General features: G+C 33.6%; 1 pseudogene; it reads left to right on the top strand.

Annotated features, from left to right (window-relative positions):
* Positions 1-6,183: 6,183 nt before the first annotated feature.
* LOC148568380 (pentatricopeptide repeat-containing protein At1g26900, mitochondrial pseudogene) overlaps positions 6,184-24,574 on the top strand; it is a 60,502-nt pseudogene continuing 42,111 nt past the window's right edge.

Consider the following 24,574-nt stretch of genomic DNA (forward strand, 5'->3'; position numbering starts at 1 on the left):
TCGGATTAATCCAATGGTAAATCCGATAGTAGTATTTTTATATTTTTTATTTTTTAGTCAAAATTAAGCCACAAGTAGTAGTCGAATTAGAACTGTTGTTAATAAAATTGTTAGCAGAAATCTAAAATTGGCAGAAATCAACAAATTATTTTATCAAAAATAAAAGATCTTAATACAATAAAATATCACAGAAGTCAAATACAATGAAGTAGACAAACAATGAAATAAAACCCTAACCCCTACAGATCTCGATAATGGTCATCGTCGTCGTCGTCGAGGTCCCCTACTGAAAAGGCGGTGTAGGTGCTGATGTCAGAGCCCTGCCAGCCACGTCGCCGCTGGCTCCAGTGCGTATCTGTTGGTTGTACTGCTCCATTTGCTTTCGCAATCGATCGAGCTGCTCGAACTTCTCTGTCAAGTCCAAGCTAATAGCAACGGCTCATCCCACGCATGCAAGAAGGTCTTTGTACCATTGAGGTCTCGGAGCCAGCTTCAGCGTCCCCACTAGGTTGCTGAGATTGCTGGGTTGCGGTGTCTAACTTCTACGTCTACTCCTCCTGTGTCACACACGTCGTGCTTAGGATAATAGTTAAATAAATTAATTAAAACCAGATAAACTCGAGACTTCAGATTAATTTAAACTCACATAATGGGCCACTGACCATTCATCAGCAAATCTCTCCTTGTTGGCCTTCAAAGTATGGGTATACTTGAAGGTCTCCGCCAGTGTCACCTAATGGTCCAACGACTTAGACTACAAATAAATATATTAACCAATAAAATAAATGAACATATTAAACAACTAATTCAAGTAACTACTAAAATATTAAACAATGAAAAGAAACCTACCAGTCTGCTCTTCGTTTTCATGAAGGTCACCAGCCCACCCGTATACTTTGACGACTTGGGTGAAGCCCTGTTAACAACGTTTGTCAGACGGTGATGCTTGAACCCCTCATCATTAGCAACATAAGCCTCTAGTTCGTTCTTGATGACTGGACAGATCCACGATGTTAGGTGATCGCACCCTTAACAAACGTCGCTCATCATCTGTTGTAGTCATTTTGGCTGCCCAGAGGTCGTATATCTTCTGAATCATGAGATTATGCTCCGTATCACATACGAATTTTAACTACACAAAGTGATTCACCATTACAAAAGTTAGTAGGAATAAGATACAATTTAAATACATTTAATTAATTTAACATTATTGGGTTCTTACTGCGCACTTCTGAAACCATCGATCTCTGGTCTCAGCCAAGATCTGCATGTAGGTTGGCCATGAGTAGTCGTACATCGACTTAATGACGTCAGTAATCTCCTGTGTACAAGCGTTGGGGTTTGGTGCAAGCCTAGCAGGGAAAAACATAACATTCACAAACACATAGAAACGCAATAAACTTAAGATTAAAACATAGAGACCCATAAATACATAGAAATGCATAATAAACTTAAAAAATTGTGTATACTCACGACTACATGCCATCGTGTCAAATTCTCAGCCGAATGACAAGCGGTGGTGGAGGGGAATCCTGTTGAGGGCACTTGAGGTATCACCCACTGCGGGTTCTGTCATTGCTGGATCTGCAGGGAGCGTAGTAGAAGGAGGCACTAGTTTGGGTTTGAGACCACGATGAATTGCTGGTCTGTTTGAGCCGCCTATGACATCACAACAATCCAAATCATAACCAAATCGTAGTTTGCCCTCTCCTCTCTCCTTCTCTCTCACCTTGGTTCTCCCTCTCCTCTCCCTTTCTCACCAGAGACCCAGACCTCGCTGTTGCTACTGCCTCGTGGGTTGTTGTTGCTGCCAGGTTCCGTGGGTCACCATCACTACCTCGAGTTCCATCACTGTCGATGCTACCTCGCTGTCACTACTGCCGCCTTGTGGGTCACCGTCGCTGTCTGGTTCTACTCGTCACCATCGCTGCCTCGAGTTCCTCCTCCAGGTTAGTGTGAATTCTCCCCTTTCTTCATTTTGTCAACTTTTAGGCTTAGTTTTTTTTTTATTTTCTTGAATTTTATATGTATTTTATTAATTTTGTATTTGATGTTTTGTTTTAAAATGTAAATCTATTGGAAAATTTAATTTTTTTAATTTTTCATTTTAAATTTAGTGTTTAAATTCTACTTTATTTTTAATTTACTGATTATAATATTTTGATTCTAAAATTTAAAATTTGTAATTTTTGGGAATTTGTGTTTAAGATTCATGTTTTTATTTAGATTTATTGAGGTTAAGTCAATCAATTTAAGTTGTTAGGATTAATTTTGTTTAGCAATTATATTATTTTAGGTGAATTAGTTTTTGTTGTTTAAATTAATATATTTTTTATCAATTATGTTCATTAGATTACTTAAGATGAATGAATTTTTGAATTAGTTTCACCTAGTGAATTTAATAAGTTCCTTTTTTTGTTAGGACTGTTATTTTCTTTGAGATCTCTTGGAGTTCGTTTCTTTCTTAGTTTTTATAGTTATATTTCGTGGGTTATTTGTGCAATTCTTAGGTTAGTTCTTTATCTCTGAATATAATGAATTACAGAGTAATAAGGACTTGCGTACTAAAATGGCTAGGAATTGATGTTTGTTTAAATGCGTGTTTGTTTTAAATAATGCTTGCAACTGTTTCTATTGTAAAAATTTTATTAATTTTTTTGGTTGAGGTCTCTGAGTTAAGGAAAAACTCTGCCGAATTTTCTTTAAAACCCTCATTTGGTTTGTTAAAAAAATAAAAAATCAATTTGGATGAGGCTTCTAATTATAGATGAAATTATGTCGAAGTTTCTAAAAAATCTAAATATAATTAGATTTGAAGTTCATAGATAAGTTCAAATTTGTTTAAACTATAATTATATTTGAATTTAATTTTGATATGCTCTACAATGTAGTTCTTCCTATTTCGTCTTATATCTTAAGTAATTTTTGAATTTGATATAATTCCATCTAACTTTGTTAGAGGCGGTCAAGATTTAGAAAACTCTTTATATCTGCAAGCATTAGCATTTTATGTTGAAGTGTTTTTATAGTAGGATCTGAGTTGTAGATTGTGATTTGGGTTGGAGTCATTGATCTTTGAAGTGCCTTTTATGTTTATGATTTTGTTCACATATTTTTGCTATTATATTGTTTTCGTGACTGGTGTTAATTGGTATGCTCTCTACAGACATGACGACAGGCAGAGGTGTCACAAATTGGCCTCGTGATCGGAGTAGAAGGAGGGTGTCTACTAGTACCCCTAGGACTTCTCATTCATTGCCCTCAACTCTGACTATCCCTGGGACGTCATAGGCAATGGATAAACAGGATCAGCCGTTCATCATGGTCCCTAACCCCAACTACATGGCTCCTTCTCTTCCGCCACCCCTGCCACCAGGAAGTCGTCCAGCTGCTTCACCAGAGTGGACTCTTCCACCACCTCCATCTGCTTAGCAGCCCACTACTTGGACAACAATGCCACCTCTAGTGACAGACATTGCAGTGCCAGAATCCTCTCACGAATCCCAGCCAGATGGTCCTTCACCACCACCCATCATACGAATGACGATTTGGCCTGATAGTTTGACGGCGTGAGTACTGTGTGTTTGCTAATCTTAAGTTTTCCATTAATAGGTTTGCGCCAAATAACAATGCATGTACATAAGAGTGTACCAATATCATAAAGCTGATGTACAACCACCTATGGCCAAACTACAAGAAGATCCCTGCTCAGACCAGAGCACGATTGTTTCAGAAGTGAGCAGTAAAAACTCAACATATTCAAACCTTAGCTAATTTGCATCTTATATTTTGTTTAATTATGTATTTAATTTTGATTAACTAGTGCTAAATATTTCTTTATACTGGAGAAATTTATATAGAAAAAAACTCACGATGCCATGATCAGGAATATTTTAGACCATCGGATGGCTAGGAAGCTTCAGCAGATGATGCAAGATGTACGTGAGAGGCGTGACCACCTCACTATTCGGCTCCGTCCAGACTTTAAGAAGGCACTGTACGTCCATTGGGAGACTAATGAGGGGTTCAGACATCATTGTCTCATAAACAGAGCTAACAGGGCATCAGCCAGGTTGTCAAAGTATACCGGTTGGTTAGCGACTTTCATGAAGACAAAAGCTAAGCTGGTATGTAACTTATTTCATTTTGTTGTTAAGTTTGTTTTGTCTTTGGCATTTAATGTCATTAGTCCATTGGGAGACTAATGAGGGGTTTAACCGTCACCGTCTCATAAGCAAAGCTAACAGAACATCCGCCAGGTTGTCGAAGTATACTGGTTGGTTGGCAATGACAAAGACCTTCAAGTATACTCACACCTTGAAAGAGAACACGGAGAGATTTGTTGATTAGTTGTCTGCATATCATTATGTGAATAATATCATGTGATATAAAATTTTTAATTAACTGTCGTCTTAATCATAACATGTGTTACAAAAGACTGGAGAAGATGGCAGCAACCTCACTAATTCAGAAGTCAATCCTGATATGGTTTAGCGAGACCGCATCTAAGCCATATAAGAATCACGTCTATAGGTTTGGATCGTTCTTTGCTAATAATCTCTGCACCTCCATATTGAGGGCTTCATTCGCCTCTACCACCAGCCTTGTTGAAGTCGAGGACATCGTCAATTTGAGAGAAAAGGTGCAGAATCTCTCCCAGAGCCTTCACCAATAGGATCAGCAGTTGCAGTAGTCTGAGGAGAAGTATAACGAGATTCTCGCATGCGTGTTATACACAAATTTCCTCATACTAGAGCTTATGTAAGAGCTGGAGTGAATTTAGCAGATATAGTGACAGATGGCGGTGTACCACGAGCAAATGCACGATGGTGTCAGCGGCACTGTTGGAGGGGCAACGACATCACTGCCTAGTCCGCCGCCTCAGCAAGACCAGGGAGATGATAATGACGATGACGATGACTATCAGGATCCGTAGTGATTAGGATTTTGGTTTAGACTATTTGATTGTATTTTATTTATTTGACTTTTTATTCTGTACGTACACTTGATCTTTAATAAAAATATTATTTGGTTTCTATTATTTAGAATTTAACCATTAATTATGTTAAAAAATCAATAAAATTTGAATTTAACTACTAATTGTGATATCTTGTTATCAAATTTTGATGGTGTTAAATTGCGATTTAAAACTATTTATAACGAAAATCTAGTTTTCCAATTTTAATTTTTCTAAACCGGTTTCTAGCACTTATCAAATATAAATAAAATATCAAAATATCATTATAATCAAGGTTCTGAAAACCAGACTGGTCATGAAACTGCTCTAGTGACTGATTTACCGGTCCAACCGGTGGTTCAACTGAAAAAATTATTTTAGAATAAAATAATAAATAAATTATAAATAAATATCTTAAAATATAATTATAGTCTAATATAATTCATATCAATCTTAAAATATCTTCCAAATTTAACACAATACATAAAATGTCATCAACCAAATACATATGATCTTATCAAAATACAAACTCAAGTTAAATAGTAAAAAGAAATATCTAATATTAAAATAAACATTGATATTGTGGTTTTCCATTCACTATTTATAGAGAAACATATTTCCAAGCAAAATCTATTTTTTTCCGTAAATTAGAAAAACCATGTGACTGACTATCATTAGAACTGGGAGGATCAGGATTAGCAGCATCATTTGAAATAGGAGGATTGGCAGGCAAGTTATTATTCACAAATGTGTTCTTATCAACAATTGCTTCTTGATTAATACTATCATCCGTAACTGAGATTGATAAATCATTCACGAAATTAAAAAAAGCAGCAGCATAGCGAGAAATCAAATAATCATCAACAAGACCATATCTGAACTCAACAATCAGCATTCAGCAACAAACATTACAAAACATTAACCAATAATCACACTAAAGCTGCAACCAACAATTATAAAATAGCAACAAATATTAATACATTATAAAATATTTCAAAATAGTAATGACACTAAACCTACACCCAGCAACCAGCAATCACAAAACAGCAACAAATATTACAAACCATTACAAGAAAATTTGAATAAAATTTTAGAAATTAAAAGCAAGAAGAAGAACCGAGCATTTAGAAATTAAACAAAGCCATCAGTAACCAGAACAAAATTAAAAGGAAGAAGCGGAGGCGAAGAATTGAAAGTAGGACCACTAACCTTCGACGGAGATACAGATGGCAATCAGCGAGACAATGGTGAGAGGCGAGACGACGGTACGCGGTGACCCGACGGTGAGCTACTCCAAGCCACGAACAAAGAAGTCAGGGAAGATAGGGATGACGTGTCGAGCTACCTGGGTTCCGGATAGGGGGAAGAGGAAAAAATGGAGGCGCCAAGAATCTGGGGACGGAAGCGGCAAGGAACCTAGGGCTAGGGTTTTGGTTTGGTACTCTGCTTTGCTTCAAACGGGGGTGTTGAGTTCACGAATGATTGGGGGTGTTAGGGGAAGGGGGGTTCACGAATGGTTTGTTTTTTATTTTCTTTTAAAAAAAAGAAAAACAAAACACAAAACGACGTCGTTTTTTTAGAATTGGCCGGTTATCGGTCCGATCCAAAGTTCAGCGGTTCTCTATCCAGCGGTTATATGCAACGGATCGGATCGTTTTTATCATTAGTTTCCGGTTAGACCGATTCGACTGGACGGTTCAGTCTAATTTTCAGAATCATGATTATAATTTATCTAAAGAATACTTTATATTTTATATATATGTCATGTTTCCGTGTCTTAATGTAAGAATTTAAAATACGCATATCCGTATGTTTTGTGTCGTATCATGTCTCATATCTGTACATCATAATTTTTTAATTTTGAGAGCATAAAGGAAATTAATAATATAATTTTACAAGTTCAAGCAAATATATGATAAATTTGTTGCATTTTTTAAAACATTGATGTCCTAAAAACAATATTTAGACTCGTATTGGGCTAATGGAAATGGAGGTAAGAGAACATGGATGATTCATAACATGGATAAATGCAATTTGAGTAGATGAATTCCCATTTTTTTCTGACTAAAAAATAAAAAATAAAAAAGTTCCCATTTTGTCTTTTGTGAGGCAAACTAAGATTTAGATCTTCAATTAAGCGAACCTAGTCACTAGATTCGATTTTGGAGGAGACGTTGGGGACGTCTTCACTAACAATTTCTAGATATTTTCAGACTAGGTTAACAATAATAATAACACTTTATTCCACTAGATGGGATCAACAGTATAAATTAGAAAATGTTATCAACATTTAGTTTGATAAAACTTTTTCAATAGATGATTGTAATTTTCAAAGAAAATTATATGGTACAGATCTAAATCTGTACAGATTTAAAGATTTGTTTACTTAAACCACACTTTTTAAAGCCACACTTTTCACTTAAAACCGTAGCTCTTCACAAAGAAAAATGTCACCTAATGGAAAAAAGTAAATTAGAAGATTTAAGAGAAGAAATAATTAAGTTATCAAAATTAATGATTTTAACTAATGTTAACTGTAATGACACCGAATTCTTAAAATCAATACAAAATGATTTTTCTCAAAATCTTTATTTTACTATAAGTTTATTGAAGGACTTCAAAAACCTGAAAAAACTTATTTTTCACACGGAATTTCTAAGAAATGTTACCATGGAAATGATTCCCCACATCTTTATCATACTTTTAACCCACAATTAAATTCTATAGTAGATATGCTTGAAGAAATATTAGTATCTATAAAATTTCAAAGAAATAAGGAAAAAGAAAATCCCAAAGAAGAAAAATTTCAAAATATAATCAACATAACAGATTTAAAAGTAAAACCACCACTAAAATTATGAATATTGAAGAAAAATTAGAAGAAGTTACAATGCTTTTTAAACAATTAAAAATGGCTCAAGAAAATAATATTATGGAACAGGGATTTCAGATAGAAGAAGAATTAGTAAATTCTGAAAATATAGAAAATGAAGAACACATCCTAGATTATTCAAGTGACGAAGAACCAGCAATTCCAATACAAGTAAAAAATGAAGCTGGAACATCTAGGGATAATCAATCTCAATTTAAATGGGAAACAGGTTTTGATAATTATGCTTTTAAAAAAGGATTTATAAATAAAGATTCAAAATATACAAAAACACCATCAAAATACGTTCCTAAAATCCAGGAAATGGAAGGAGAAAGAATGCTCGATTTAGATTGTAAAAAGAATGAAAAAGAAATTTTCGAAAACTGGTTGAATTCCTTCTTATTAGAAGCCTTTACTAATCCAAAACTTAATGAATTATCTGGAAGAGATATTTGGAATTACATAGGGTTTCATACTAAAGGAGCTATAAGAGATTATATGACATCAATAGAAAACCAAATAATAGATATTATATATAATGATGATTCTATATAAAGAATTTTTTAGAAAAAATATTATAGATCATAAACAAGAAGTCTATAATAAAGAATATCAAGAAGCAAAAAATCATTTAGCTAACATTCAGATATATGATCTATGTAATGTGGAGTCTTATATATGTGAATATAGAATACATTATTACAAATTAAAAGAAGAAGATAAAAATCATTATCTTAGTATGTATATAACAAAACTTCCATATCCTGCTAATGAATTTATTATGGGAAGATTTATAAGAGAAATAAATAGAGGAACAATTGAAAATAATTTTGGTGGAGCAACCTCTGCAATAAGAGAGGAAATAAAAGAACGTTGTATGCAAGAAGCAACTCAAAAAAGATTTGCAAATATAATTAGAATTTGCTGTCAGGATAATGAAGAGATACCTCAAAAATATGGTCTTAATAAAAATTTTTAAAGAAAAAGAAAATATCAATTTAGAAAAAGAAAATACTATCCAAACTGGAGAAAAAAGAGGTATTTTAGAAAAAGAAATAACAATAAAAACAAAAGACAAAAAAGTGATTATTGCCCGAATAAAAAAGAAAATTGTAAGTGTTGGTATTGTCAAGAAGAAGGACACTATGCAAATGAAGGATAAAAATGATCTTACTAAACAAATACAAATTGCTAAGTCCTGTTTCATGGAACCATTAGAAGAATCTGATGATAACTTAGACTATATTTTTGAATATGTCTCGGAAACAGACTCAGAGACTGAGTAATAATGCTACATTTATTACTATAAAAATAACAGAAAAGTTTATAAATGCTTTCATAGATTCTGGAGCAACGCAATGCTTTGCTAGTTCAAACATAAAACTTGATTGGAAAAAATTAAAGAAACTATTAAGAGTTAGAATAGCTGACAAATCAATACATAAAATTAACCAAAAAGCAGAGATGGTTGAAATTTTTATTCAAAATTATAGGTTCATTGTTCCATCTATATATATGTTAGACTCTGGAATGGATTTTATCATAGGAAATAATTTTTAAAGCTATATCATCCATTCATTCAAGAATTAACATATATAGTTTTAAAAGCACCACACGATTCTTCAATAAATCAAAAATCAAAACGTATAAAAATACCAACTACCACTATAGATAAGATCTTAAAATTTAAAATATTTTCTATATTAGAGACATGTTATTTAAATTTATACTTTCAGATAAATATCCCAAAAAATAGTCTTGAAATAAAGATAGAAGAACTTTTGGATGAAATTTGTGCTGAAAATCCTTTAGATGTTAAAAATACAAATAACGAATTAGTAAGTATTAAATTAAAAGATCCTACAAAAGAGATAAATGTTCCAAATAAAATTCCTTATTCCGCAAGAGATAGAGAAGAGTTTTCATTAGAATGTAGAGATCTTTTGGAAAAAGGAATTATAAGATTAAGTAAAAGTCCTCATGCGGCTCCAGCCTTTTATGTCGAAAACAATAATGAAATTAAAAGGGGAAAACGAAGAATGGTTATTAACTATAAGAAGATGAACGAAGCAACTATTGGTGATGCTCATAAACTTCCAAGAAAAGATTCTATTTTAGAAAAAATCAAAGGAGCAACTTGGTTTTCATCTCTTGATGCAAAATCAGGATATTGGCAGCTTTGTTTAGACGAAGAAACAAAGAAATTAACTGCTTTTACTTGCCCAACAAAAGAATCAACAAGTGTGTTACTCTATGAATGGAATGTATTACCATTCGGATTAAAACAAGCCCCAGGTATTTACCAAAGATTTATGGAAGAAAATCTAAAAGAGTTAAATGAATTTGTTTTAGTGTATATTGATGATATACTAATTTTTACAAAACAGGATAGAGAAGATCATCTTCAAAAATTATTAATAGTTTTAGAAAGATGTAAAGAAAAAGGATTAGTTCTTAGCAAAAAGAAAGCAAGAATAGCAAAACAAGAAATAGAGTTTCTTGGATTAATTCTATCTACTCAAGGAAAGCTAAAACTTCAACCAAAAGTCCTAGAAAAGGTAAATTTATTTCCTAATAAAATAGAAGATAGAAAACAATTACAAAGATTTTTAGGATGTATAAATTATATTTCTGATCAAGAATTTTTAAAGAATATAACAGAATACACTAAAAGCTTATTTCCAAAAATAAGTACTAAAAAAGAATGGAAATGGGATGAAAAAGATAGTATGCAAATTCAAAGGATTAAAGAATTATGTGAAAAACTTCCAGAACTTTATATTCCAGAAGAAAATGACTACTTAATAGTAGAAACAGATGCTTCAGACATAACCTGGTCAGGATGTCTAAAAGCTAAGAAAGCTATAAAAAGTTTGGAACAAGGAAAAGAATCACTAGATTCTAAAGATTCCCTAAAGGAATTACTTTGCAGGTATATTTCAGGGACTTTTACTCCAACAGAACAGAGATATACCACTCATGAAAAGGAAACTCTAGCAGCAATTAAATCTCTTAAGAAATAGAAAATTGATTTACTACCAAGAGAATTTACATTAAGGACAGATTCAAGCTACCTAACAGGTTTCATACGATATAATTTAAAAGTTGATTATAATCATGGACGATTGGTAAGATGGCAATTATTTTTGTTACAATATCCAATAAAAATTGAATATATTAAAGGTGACAAAAATGTTATTGCAGATACATTAACAAGAGAATGGAGTTCGTCTACAACGCATTAGATCAAGAAATTCAAAAATATGAGCAAGAGCTCGAAAAATGCAAGCATTGTCAGCAAATAAGGACACAGATCCAATCCCTCAAGAAGGCCATCGAAGCAATGAAATCAACACAACAAGCAGAAACATCAGAGTTCAGCCAGCCAAGCATGGTGGACAAATCAGGTGAAGAAAAAATTTCAGAAAATAAAACAATTGCTGAAATCATTAAAAAATCCACCCAAGATAAAAAATATTATGTAATTTATAATGGCCCCATGAAAGGAGTATATGATGCCGGGGAAAAAGCAGCACCATTCACACACCAGTCAAAGATAATTCATAAAGGAGGGTTCCTAACATTGGAAGAGGCAAAGAAATCCTTCAAGGAATATGAAGCTCTCCATCCAGAGCAAACCCTAAAAAGAGCAGATAAAGCTCCAATTCAAACCCAGAGAACAGGGATAATAAGAAACATTCCTACAAGGGATGAAATCAAGGAAAAGAAAAGGGTCTGTAGATCTAATCTCAGAGAAACCCTTAACATAGTCCTGAATTGGACTGAAGAAAAAAGGGCAATTTTGGGATATTATCCTGTTGCCAAAGAACAGCTAACAAAGCTGGTTATATTTCCAGATGCTTCCCCATCTGACACCTATCAGTTTTTCCAGTATGGATTAATTGATACAATCTTAATTTTTAATGATCTAAAAATTATTAGTGAGTTTCCTGCGGGATTCGTTGATGCAGTAAAGAGATTTAAAAATATGATTGACAATGTAAATCCAAGGGATATATCCCTAAAATTTACAAACAGTCAACCTATTTTTAATGAAGAAGAAGAATGCTTGGTTCCAGCACACCAAGTAATATTCATGTCCGTCTTCCCAGGAAATTTTCAACCAATTGATCAAATTCAAGATTTAACAATTTACAGTCATGAAGGAAGGCTAGCCAGCACATTAGCAAGGGTCTTTGAAAGAACTCAAAAAATAACGAAGGAATCTCACACAAGGATTAATTATAAAAGTAGAAATACTCTGCTTGTGTCTAGTAAAAGAAATGAAATTGAAGAAAGAGAGATGAGACTCTTGGTAGAATTTGAATCAGCATTCTACAACTTATCTGGACTTTTAGAAAAGCTCCCTGAAGGGATAAAGAGGAATCTCTGCTATTTGATAAAAGACAGAGAAGACCACAAGTGCCAGCTATGTGCCTCAGAGTTATCTGAAGAAAGCAATAATGAAACGGAATCAACTCACATGATGAAGGAAGAAGACAATACATCTGACGGTCACATGATAAAAGAAGAGGACAGCACATCTGACGCATCTCTCAACATTATTGCATAGTGACGTAAGCACTTAGGTCATAGAGCACCAACAATGTAGCTGGTGAAAGAGAACAAACAATGACGTAAGCAATGATGTCATAAGAAAGGTAAGGATGGGAATTGTCCATCAAACCCAACTATTATAAATAGGCTGCTTAGGCAATTGTAAAGGCATCAGACAATAGGAAGCAGGAGGCTAAGAGTACTCATATGCTAGGAGAACAAGGAGGAAGCTGCCGAAGCGATTCTATAGTCTGAGGAAGAATCCCCTTAGGGAAAAATAGTTCTAAACTCCCCTCTGGAGTTAGTATCTACAATCTCCCCTCTGGAGATAAAAACCCCTTATGTAAAATATATTGAATAAAGGAAGTTTTTCTCCAGAAAGGTACATCTTCATTCTAGTCTTTCAATTATGAATTATTTAGAAAGTTTAGAATTAACAGAAGAATCTGATTATTATAGATTAACTGCTTTATTAGATAATAAAAAGCTGGCTGTTCTAAAAACAGAATTAAATCTCAAATCAAATGAAAATTTTAATAAACAAAATCTTTTAAAAGAAGTTTTTAACAGAAAAAATATAATATACTATGGAAAAATTCAACTTGAAGCTCTTATAAAAATAAAATCTGCCAATGGAGAACTTGAAATAGCTTTGATAAATAATGAAGAATTGAGTAAACAGATTGAGAAAATTAAGGATCAACAAAAAAGATCTAAAATTGGATGAATTCATATTAGTACTATACAAGTCTTAATTAAATCTACATATATGAAAGGAATTAATTCACCAATAAGTTTAGCAATCTGTGACAAAAGAATTACTGATGACCCAATAGATCAAATAATTGGAATTGTTCATGGAAATTTGGCAAACGTAAATGTTAAATTTAATGCCCATCTTGGATATGCTATACCTTTATCAACTGAAAATCTTGGAAGATCTGTAAGTTTGGCTTATAAATTTCATAGAAAGAATCTAATGGAACAAGATGATGAACCATTTTCAATTACATATGCAATAAATTATGCTTTAGCAAATAGCCATCATAGTATAATATTTAAAAACAGAGAAAGAATTTATGTCGATGAATTATTTCAGAAAATTGTAAAAACAGAAATACCAAAATATAAAGCTATTGAAAACTCAGTTCTATTACTAAAAGAACCATCAGGAAAAATGGTTTCATCAAATTTTCAAATAAGAGAATCTAAAATTAATAGTCCCTTAAGTTTATCTAAGTTAAAGATTAAAGAAGAAGATTCTGAAATAAAAGAATTAACAAAAAAGGTCGAAAAATTAAATGAAACCCTAAATACTAAATTATGACAATAAATAAAGAAGAAATATATGTAACTTATCAAGACAAGAAACAAGAGCTCTTTGAAAGAGAAAATCGTTTGAATTATTTGCAGTTCTCTGAAATAAATCAAAGAGCATTTAAAGCTCTAAAAATAATCTATGACAAGTTAAAAAGAGAAGTTGAAGAGTTAGAAAAATTAATAGAATCTCTAGAAAAAAGTGATGAAGCAATGATAGAATTTGCAGAAATTTTAAAATAAATAATGAAGCATACAAAGATTGAAAGACCAGAAAATAAAATAAAAAGAAAAAGAACGAAAAAATTAAAAAGTAAAATAAAGGAGTATAAAAAGGAATTAAATAATCTTCAGATCGAAATTGATGACCTTATAATAAAAAGGATAGAAATAAGAATAAATATAAATAAGTTGGAGTTAAACTTAAAAAATTTATAAATGCCTGGAAAACCATATTATGACTTAAAAGAATTAAAGCTGTTAAAAGAAAAAATGGAGAATGAGGTTGAAAAATTAAAAAGATATTTAGAAACAACGGAAAGTGTAGAAATAAAAGAAGTTTTTGAAGATTTGAAAAAATATATTAAAGAAAAAGACAAACAGATAAAAGATTTTATAAACAATAATCCATGCAAAAAAGAATATTATAAACTAAAACAAGATTAAAAAACTATAAAAATGAAATCAGAATTATAAATACTAGTAATAATAAAAATTTTCAACATCTTCAAATCTATACACATTATAAACATAAAAGAGTTAAAAATTGGTATCAGAGCCAAGTTAACGATTAAGGGTAACACTTTCTCTTTAAGCAACACTTTTAGTGATACGCTTTTAAACCAAATAAAAACAAAAATCTGTAAATTTGTACCAAAATACATCTGTACACTAGATGGACCCAATTTTCAAAAGTACAAATATTTTGTTTTAGTTTGGTATTAAAAAATCTCATGTGTTTGTACTTATAATTTTTAAAAGTTAATAGTACTTTTAAAAGTATTTAAGAAGAAGTTTTACAAAATTAATTTGTACTTATCAAAATTAAAATATTTAATATAATTTTATATATTAATTAATATTTAAATTTAATTTTTATAATAATTTCTATTATAATATTTTTAAATTTTAAAAATTATTTTATTAAATACATTTTTAATTTAATTTATTAAATACAGATACTACAATTTTTAAAATATTAATTTTTATAAACTACTTTTAAAAAATAAAAATTTTACCAAACTAAACTAAAATTTTATTATATATCATCTCTGTAACGAGACAATTTACACGTATATCTCTTGTAATCAATTTTCAATTTGGTTCAAGAACTATGATCGAGATCACTTTAATGATACAACAAATGTGAAGTTCGTTGTACTAATTAAACTACGGTTTAATGAATAAAGTTATAAGCTATCAATTTTTTGTGTCTAGAAAAACCTTAAAGGATAAAGAAATAAACGCTTAAATAGCAATTTCCCTATCCAAATAGATTATATGTTGAAGCATGCAAAAATCTTTCACCATAAAATTTAATTAACTGATTTTTAATTTTTTGGATTCTCAATTTTTCTTTAATTAACCAATTGATATTTTTTTAGTCAACCGATTAATTAAAAAGGTTAAACAGAAAAACTGATTTAGTTTTAACTAGGATTCAAAAATAGTCTTTAGGTCAAATTATATGTTATTTATTTAAATTAGTCCTGTCCAATTAAATCTTAGAAAAAAATATAATTTTCAAAAGTTGTTCTAATAATCTGAATTATATGTCACTGATTCAAAATTAAAGTGATTGAAAATTATGTATATGTATCACACAAATTAAACCACTATTCCTACTTGAATTCAAAAAGTCATGTGAAAGGGTTTTCAAACTATAATTCAGATACTATCTTTTCCAAAGCAATAAAAGAATTCAAAACAGGATTAGCATATCTTGCAATATTACTAATCTTTTAAAGGATAAAGAACGAATAACTCAATCATAAAACAAATCAATGCAAGACTTTAAAATAAAATAAACTTAGATTAATGATCCTAAAAAAACATAAAAACAGCTCATAACCCTTTGACAAAGGGATTAGTTACTCATGATAAAAGAAACTAAGCCTAATGGGAGAGGTGTCCGATGGTGATTGGATTTGGATTCGAATATCCTCTTCCGGGATGGGGTTCCTCCTCTTGTGAACAAGGTTCACTTATTTGTATCCTAATTTCTATCTAGAATTCAAATTCAAAAACTAACTCTAATCTTATTTTTAGAAAAAATAAGATAACTACCTATTTAAATTCAAATCAAATCTCAACAATAATTCAAATCTAATTGGTGCACGAATTTCCACACTTCGTATAATTGAACCAGCAAGTGCACTGGTCGTCCAAGTAATACCTGAGGTGAGTCAGGGTCGATCCCACGAGGATTGTCGGCTTGGATCAAATAGTGGTTATTTTGTAATCTTAGTCAGGTGGATAGAAAAGTAGTTTGATTTTTTAAATGCATAAAAGTAAAATAAAGATAACGTTAATCGATGGTTGTGAATTCAATAATAAGAAGATGGTTAAGGCTTCAGAGATGCTTTATTCTTCTGTATCAATACTGTCTTACTGTCTACTCCAACTATGAATGATTTTTTCTATAGCAGGCTATATGTGATCGATGCTGGTTTGAGCAGTCGCCAATCTTCCTCTAGGCTGAACACCAGGTTTAGTGTGCATCTAGTCTGAATGAGGGTGAAGCTCCTGCAGTTCATTCCCTTGGTGATCCTACTTAAAACGCCACAGACAAGGTCAAATCTTCCGGATTAGAGAATGTTGCGCCTTGGTTCTAGCCTTCACCACAAAGACCCTAATCTCCCCATACCTCGGCTGAACTGATGTCTCGAGAAGTACCCAATGAAGTCATGGATTAGCCGTCTAAGAGATGTATAATCAAGCTAGTGGTTCATTGATATCCGATGAAAGATGCTCGCTGAACCCATGTAGAATAGAGATAACCTTGTGCCGGTTCAACTCATTCATGAGGATAAAGAACGAAGATACATCTTAGAATAGAATCAAACATAGATTGAAAATAGAACAGTAGTACTTTTATTAATCCATAAAACTCAGCAGAGCTCCTACCCTCAACCTAGGAGGTTTAGTGACTCATGCTGATAAGAAATACAATAGAAACGTAAAAGTGGGCAAGAGTCCTCTAACAAGGGTGAACTCTTGTATATATATACTAATCTAATGACTAAGGATCACAGAAATATGATAGGCTTAGGCTTGCAGTGCGAAAATCCATTTCCGGGGCCTACATGGTGAGTGTTTGGGCTGAGCTTTCCTGTCTCCCACATTCTAGGACTCTCTAAGGGCGTTGAATGCTCACTAGGGGCCCGCTTTTGAGCATTGGACGCTGGCCACCTCTCTGTGGGTGTTGGACGCCAGGACTGGGGTAGATGGCTGGCGTTGAACGCCGGTTTTGGGCCTTTAATTTTGAAACAAAGTATAGACTATTATATATTTCTGGAAAGCACTAGATGTTAGCTTTTCATAGCCGTTGGGAAAACTCCATTTGGACTTTTGTAGCTCCAGAAAAGTTCCTTCGAGTGCACAGAGATCAGATCTTGACAGCATCTAGAATGCTTTCTCTGCCTCTGAATCAGACTTTTGCTCCAGCTCCTCAATTTCAGCTAGAAAATACCTGAAATAGCATAAAAACACACAAACTCAAAATAGAATCCAAAAATGTGAATTTTACACTAAAACCAATGAAAACATAATGAAACTTAAACAAAACATGATAAAAACTATATGAAAATGATGCCAAAAGCGTATAAAATATCCGCTCATCACTAATCTAGAAACAAATCCTAACAATCAAATCTTTTATTTTTCTAAAAGGGATTAAAGATAACTAATCTTCTTGATTCTTCAATTATTGGATGTGATTAAGACATTTAATAATGTGTATAATTAATATTTGGGCCTTAATGATCTTGCATCCTTGGAGTTGAGTCATTGGAACGTCAGGCTTGTAGTTTTTATTTTGGTTGTGGCCCAATTGCACCTTCCAAGAGAGTTTGGACGCCAGGCTTGCAGAGAAGAAGTCAGGCGTGTGTACCTGGTGCGCAAAATTTAGAACTCCACACAACTTAACCGGCAAGTGCACCAGGTCATCCAAGTAATACCTCCGGTGAGTGAGGAACGATCCCACGAGGATTGTTGGACTGAGCAAGTAATAATTATCCTGCCCTTCTTAGTCAGGCAGATAGAAAGTTGATTGGTTGTTGTTGAATGCACATGAAATAAATAAGAAAGCAATAAAGAAATACAAAGAAACAATAGTGAGAAATTAGTTAAGGCTTTGGAGATGCTTTATCTTTCCGAATTAACTTTTCTTACTGTCTATTCCAATAATGAATGATTCATTCCATGGAAAGCTGTAAGTGATTAACGCCACGCTAATGGTCATTAATCTCTTTTGATCCAGATCAAATGCCACGCTAATGGTCATTCAATCTGAACAAGGATGAAGCTCTAGCAATTCAGTCTCTAATGATCCTACTCAAAATGTCACAGACAAGGTCAGATCTTCCTGATCGGAGAATGAAGCTTTATGATTCTAGCTTATACCACAAAGGGCCTAATCGCCCCAGATCTCGGCTGAACAAATGTTCCCATGTCCCTAACAAGATTGTAGATTAGCCGTCTAAGAGATGTAATCTCAAGCTTGTAGTTCAATACTATCCCTCTCGAGACTCGCAAGAACTCATGTAGAACCAGGGGTCATATGCTAGTTCCACCCCAGATTCATAAAGATTGAAGAACTAAAATACATCTTAGAATGGAATCAAACATAGATTGAAATAGAAACAATAATATTATTAATCCATGAGAATCAGCAGAGCTCCTATCCTTAACCTAGGAGGTTTAATGACTCATGCTTTACAGAAAACGAAAGTAATAGAGTAAGATGAGGTAGAATATCCTAAACATGGGTAATCTTCTCCTATATATACTAATCTAATAATGAAAGAAATACAAAAATATGATAGACTAAGTGATAAGCAAGGATTTATACCGGTTCGGAATTCCACAAAATAATCCTATTGTTAGTATAGTCCAAACCAATAGTTAATCCTCGAATCAAATTAAAATTGGTTTTGTCACAAGTAACAAACCCCAAATAAGAATTAACCGAAGTATTTAGACTCCGGGTCGTCTCACAAGGAATTGCAATGAAGTGGTCAATTATTGGCTATGAAGAACAAGAGGGGTTTGGTTTATAGAAGGGCAATAAAATAAATGATAAGAAAAGTAAAGAAAGCAATTAAAGAAAGCAATTAATAAAGAGAGACATTCATGGCAAGGTTTGAGATTATAGGCTTTCTATCCTAGTCATTAATCATAACAATACTTAACAAGAATTTATCTTATTTCGTCATCCCCAATGTTGGAAGAAGGTATAAGTTATCTTCCATTAGAGAAAGTCAAACAAGACTATTTAATCTCAAATCAAAAGTCCTAATCAATTCACTAATTGAATTAGCAAGAGATTAGATTCATTGAAAACGATATTAACTAACAACTCTAGCTCACCAATCTAAATTGGGTATTAATGACTCAAGATTGTCCAATTACTCTTCCCAAGCCAAGAATGTTCAAAATCTACTCTAAAGCCCAACCAAGCATTTTATCAAATACTTGGAAGGTATAAAAGGAAAGCATAGTAAAAATACAAGAATAATAAATTTACCAACTACCAATTGCAAGAAAAGTAAATCAACAACTCAAATCAACAATTATAAGACATCAAACATTAAATTACATTAAATGTAAACAAAATCCAATATGAGCATCCATGAACATAAAAGAAACATAAAAGCAAAATTGACAAGAGAACTAAGAAGAATAGAGTAGTAGAAACAAGAAATTATGAAGGAAACAAGATGAGAACATGAAAATTGACTTAGAGTGGAAATATCTTAAGAACCCTAATTCTAGGAAAAGAGGGAGCTTCTCTCTCTAGAAACTAACTTACATGATACTATACTACCAAACAATTGCTTCCCCCTTTGCCCAAGCTTGAATTCTGCATGAAATAGCATCAGAAATGAGTTGGATTGGGCCCAAAGTGCTTCAGAAATCGCCCCCAGCGATTTCATCTTTAGTGGGCCATGTGCAGCATCGGCGTGCACACGTACAGTGCACGTGCGCATCCCTATACGCCTGGCAACTATGGAAAATTTTAAATCGTTTTAAAGCCCCGGATGTTAGCTTTCAAACGCAACTGAAACCGCCTCATTTGGACCTCTTTAGCTCAAGTTATGATCGATTGAGTACGAAGAGGTCAGGCTTGACAGCTTTACGGTTCCTTCATTTCTTCATGAGTTCTCCCACTTTGCATGCTTCTCTCCTCACTTCTTCCATCCAATACTTGCCTTATGAACCTGAAATCACTTAACAAATACATCAAGACATCAAATGGAATTAAAGTGAATTGAATTTAGCTATTTTAAGGCCTAAAAAGCATGTTTTCACATTTAAGCACAAATTAAGGGAGAATTGCAAAACCATGCTATTTCATTGAATAAATGTGGGAAAAGGTGATAAAATCCCCCAAATTAAGCACAAGATAAACCACAAAATTGGGGTTTATCAAATCTCCCCAAACTTAAACTAAGCATGTCCTCATGCTAAGAATAAAGAAAGACAGAAAAGGGGTATGCACATTTATTCAATGCAAATAAACTATATGCACCTATCTATATGAATGCAACTAAATGCAAAATGATTCAATCTACTTGGTTAAAAGTAAATCAATTTCCAAGAACATATATAAGCAAGTAGGGAAAAGGTCATATGACGACTCACAAACTCTACCAATTCAAATATCAAAATGAAGTTCAAATAGACTTGCAAGAAGAAAGCTCATGAGAGCCGGGAACAAGGAATTGAGCATCGAACCCTCACCGGAAGTGTATCCGCTCTAGTCGCTCAAGTGTATAGGGTCGATTCACTCAATTCTCCTCCAATCATGCTTTCCAAGATTTGTTTTTCTTCTAACAATCAACAATTATTCAATGCATGCATACATTCATCATGAGGACTTATTCATAGGTTGTAATGGGGTTAGGGTCAAGGTAGGGATGCATATGGTCAAGTGAGCTTGAAATTTGCATCTTTGATTAGCCTAAGCTCTCCCTAACACATATAACAACCCATACAATTCTAATACACAACCTAGCTACCCATGATTCCCACTTTTTCACATACTCATGCATTCTTTTTAATTCACATTCCATATGCATTGATTTTTATTGAACTTTACTTTGGGGTATTTTTGTTACCTTTTTATTTATTTTTCTCTTTTTTCTTTATATATATATATATATATATATATATATATATATGTTCTTTTTCTTTTTCTTTATCATTTTTTTTCTAAAGTATATACAAATGTATCAATGCATATGGTTTTACATATAGTGCATGAATATGTACCCAATTCCCAATATTTTTAACAAAAATAAAAATTACACTTTTACCTCAATCAATGTCCCAAGTTTCCCATACCCAAATGATAACACCCTCACTAGCCTAAGCTAATCAAAGATCCAAATTAAGGGACATTTATTGTTTTTCACTTAGGGGTAGTGATGTGCTAAAATTAAGAACAAAAGGGATTAAATAGGCTCAAAAGGTAGGCTATTTGGGTAAGTGAGCTATATGAAATGATGGCCTCAATCATATAAATGCATATATACATGGAATAATGGACATATAGAATCAAACAAATCAAGGATTACAATCATAGAAAGAGAATAATGCACATAAGAATGGAAAATAAGTGGTTATAAGATGTAACCACACAATTAGGCTCAAAACTCACAAGCTTGTGTTCTTAGCTCAAAAACCATGTTCCAAAATAAATTCTTCAAGCAAGTTTATCACAAATTTTTTTTTTCAAATTGGTAGGGTGCCCTAAAAACAGTTTCTTGGAAAAGAGATCATCACCCTAACCAAGTGATCCTAACATAAAAAGAAATTATGAAAAATGTATAAATTCTAACTAGCATGCAACCTATCATGTAATGCAACAACTAACTAGCAAAGGAAATCAAGAATTGGTGTTGAAAGAAAGAAATTGTTACCCATAGAGATCAGTCGGATGACCTCTCCATACCTAGAAATTTGCACCGTCCTCGGTGCATGCAAAGAAGAGCAAGGTGGAAGGGTTGCTACAATTGATGAGCTCCTTCAAAAGGTTGTGCAGATGAACTTGTTTGTTACCACATTAGAAGCTTTTCCTTTCCTTCTTTCGGTGGCCAACCTAAAAGGAAAGAAAGAGAAAGAAAATTAAGCCTACAACAAAGATATCAAAGCAAATAGAACATAGGTGGGGACTAATGCCAAATAAGAATAGGGTCTTCACTACATGGTAGCTACAACATGTGAGTGAGAAAATAATATAAGCTAAGGCATATTAACTAACACTTGATGCAAGAGTGAAGTCAAAGCATAAAGAGCATGTTGCGCATCAAGTTTAAACGAGAAAGAGTGGGTTATGAAAGGCATGCAAGTTCATATCAATGCACAAAGAATATAAGAGCCATACAAGAGTAAGCATTGATTTTAAAGTTTCATCACCCAACAATATCAAACAAGTCAAGAAGCACCAAGATTAATCAAGAAATTCTCAACAATTGAGTAAGAAAATTCAACACCATTATTCAAATAAGAAGCTCAAAAAAAAGAAGGTAAAAACAAGCTATAAAAATAAAATGAAAATGCAAAGAATAAAAGTATGCGAATGCAATGGACAAAAGAAAATGGAAGATGAGAAGAAAAAAACTTTTTTTTATACCGGCGCGGACGCGTCATGCACGCTTACGCGCCAATGTGCATTTTGGCCGAAGGGCGCGTACGCGCGGGTTGGTTTGTGCCTTAGGCCCAATGTTCGCACAGTGCAGGCCTAACTCTCGGGTTTTTGGCTGGGGGTGGAATTTTTACATCCACGCGTACGCGTACGTGGCGCGTCTGCGTGGATAGTCGAAAATGCTTGAGGCGCGCATACACGCCAGGTGCACGCACGCACGGATTGGTGCTCTGTTTTTCAAAATTTTTCCAAGTTCTTGCACCAAACCAAGCCTTCCAAACCTCCAAATAGCTATCAGAACACCATAAAGCCTTATTTAACCTACTAAACTACCAATTATACTCAACAAACTCAACAAATCATGAAATTTAACTAATTACCACTATGTACAAAAGGGAAAAATGAAAAGGATTTACCATGGTGGGGTGTCTCCCACCTAGCACTTTTGTTTATTGTCCTTAAGTTAGACTTATGGGGAGCTCCTCTTAATGTGGCTTGTGCTTGAAGCTATCCTCGAATATCCACCAATGCTTGAATCTCCAATGAGCTTTAGTCTTCAAAGATGATAACTCCAAGCCTTGATGGAGTTCCACACAAGCCATGGGCTCCAAAATTCGATTCTCCTTGTGCGATCCGGGATCCCACACTTTGTTTTGACACCCATCTTCAAATTGATCATCATGATTCCAATTGGGTGACATGACCTCAGAATTCTCAATTAAGCTTCCAAATATTCTCCTAGACCCACACAATTTGGTTTTACACCAACCATTTCCATTCAACTTCGAGCATGCAACCATCAGGAACTTAGAGTGATGTTTCCAACCACTATACAACTCTCTCCCACTCTTAACTCCACAAAGAGCTCTAAGTTGACCATCATTTTCAATCAAACCATATTCAAGTGAGAAAGCAAATCTTAGGGATAAGAATTTTACCCACTTGAATGTTGTGTTGGATGATGGTGACTTAGGAAGGGGGACCTCCCCACACTTAGCCAATGTGAGGTCTACGCCCTTGTGCTCCTTCTTGACTACCTCTACCTCCTTGCAAGCTTCTTCAACTTCAATTCCTTGCTCACCAACTTCTTCTATACACCCTTCATTGCTCAAACCATGTGTTAGAGGTTGTGCACGGTCTTCCTTGTCATCAATTTCATAGCACAATGAGGGAGATTCATCAATTCCAAAAGACTCATTAGTTGGTGTAGAATCATCTTCAATGATGGAGCTTGCTTCTTGCTCAACCTCCTCCTCTTGGTGGCTTCCTTCCAATTCAATCTCTTCTTCATTGCTTACCAAGGGTATGGAAGGTGAGGTATCTTCTTCTTCAATCTTCATTTCAAGCCTAATGGGAGAGGATTCAATTGTACATAAGAATTCATCAATGATTGAATCTATCTCTTGATCAACCTCTTCAAAGTTTTCAATCATGATATGCTTTGGAGGTTGTACACCCTCCTTAACATCAATGTCAAGCTTCTTGAAAGAGGTCTCTCTAATGCTACATTCCCATGGACTTCCAACATCTCCTAGGTTTTCAACCACTCCTTCCGGCTCAATTATCTCAACTTCCTCCCCTTGTGGCAATTCTTGCTTCAACTCCTCTTCTTTACCTTGAAGCTCTAAACTTACTCCCTCACTATGCTCCTTGATTGCTTCTCCACATTCAACAATGGGAGAGTCTTGGTCATATAGGCTTAGGCGAGATGAGACCATATTGCTAACGGCTTCTGCTAGGATAGCCATCTTGGCTCCTAGCTCTTTAAACTCCTTTCCATCCCCTCTTGTTGCCTTTGGAGTTGAGAGTCAATATCTCTTAGTTCTAGTATGAGGGCTTCATCGGGGGGCAGTGGTGGAAGAGAGGGTTCATTGTTTGAGGAGAAGGCATTATAGTTGGAAGGTGGTTCATTTTGGTAAGGGTATGGAGTTGGTGTATATTGAGGTGGTTTTTGAGAGTAGTTGTGTTGGAATTGTGGTGGTTCTATGTATGGTTCATATGG

The sequence above is a fragment of the Arachis ipaensis genome, chromosome B4 (genome assembly GCF_059453495.1).
Source record: "Arachis ipaensis isolate K30076 ecotype BB chromosome B4, ASM5945349v1, whole genome shotgun sequence".
NCBI lineage: Eukaryota > Viridiplantae > Streptophyta > Magnoliopsida > Fabales > Fabaceae > Arachis > Arachis ipaensis.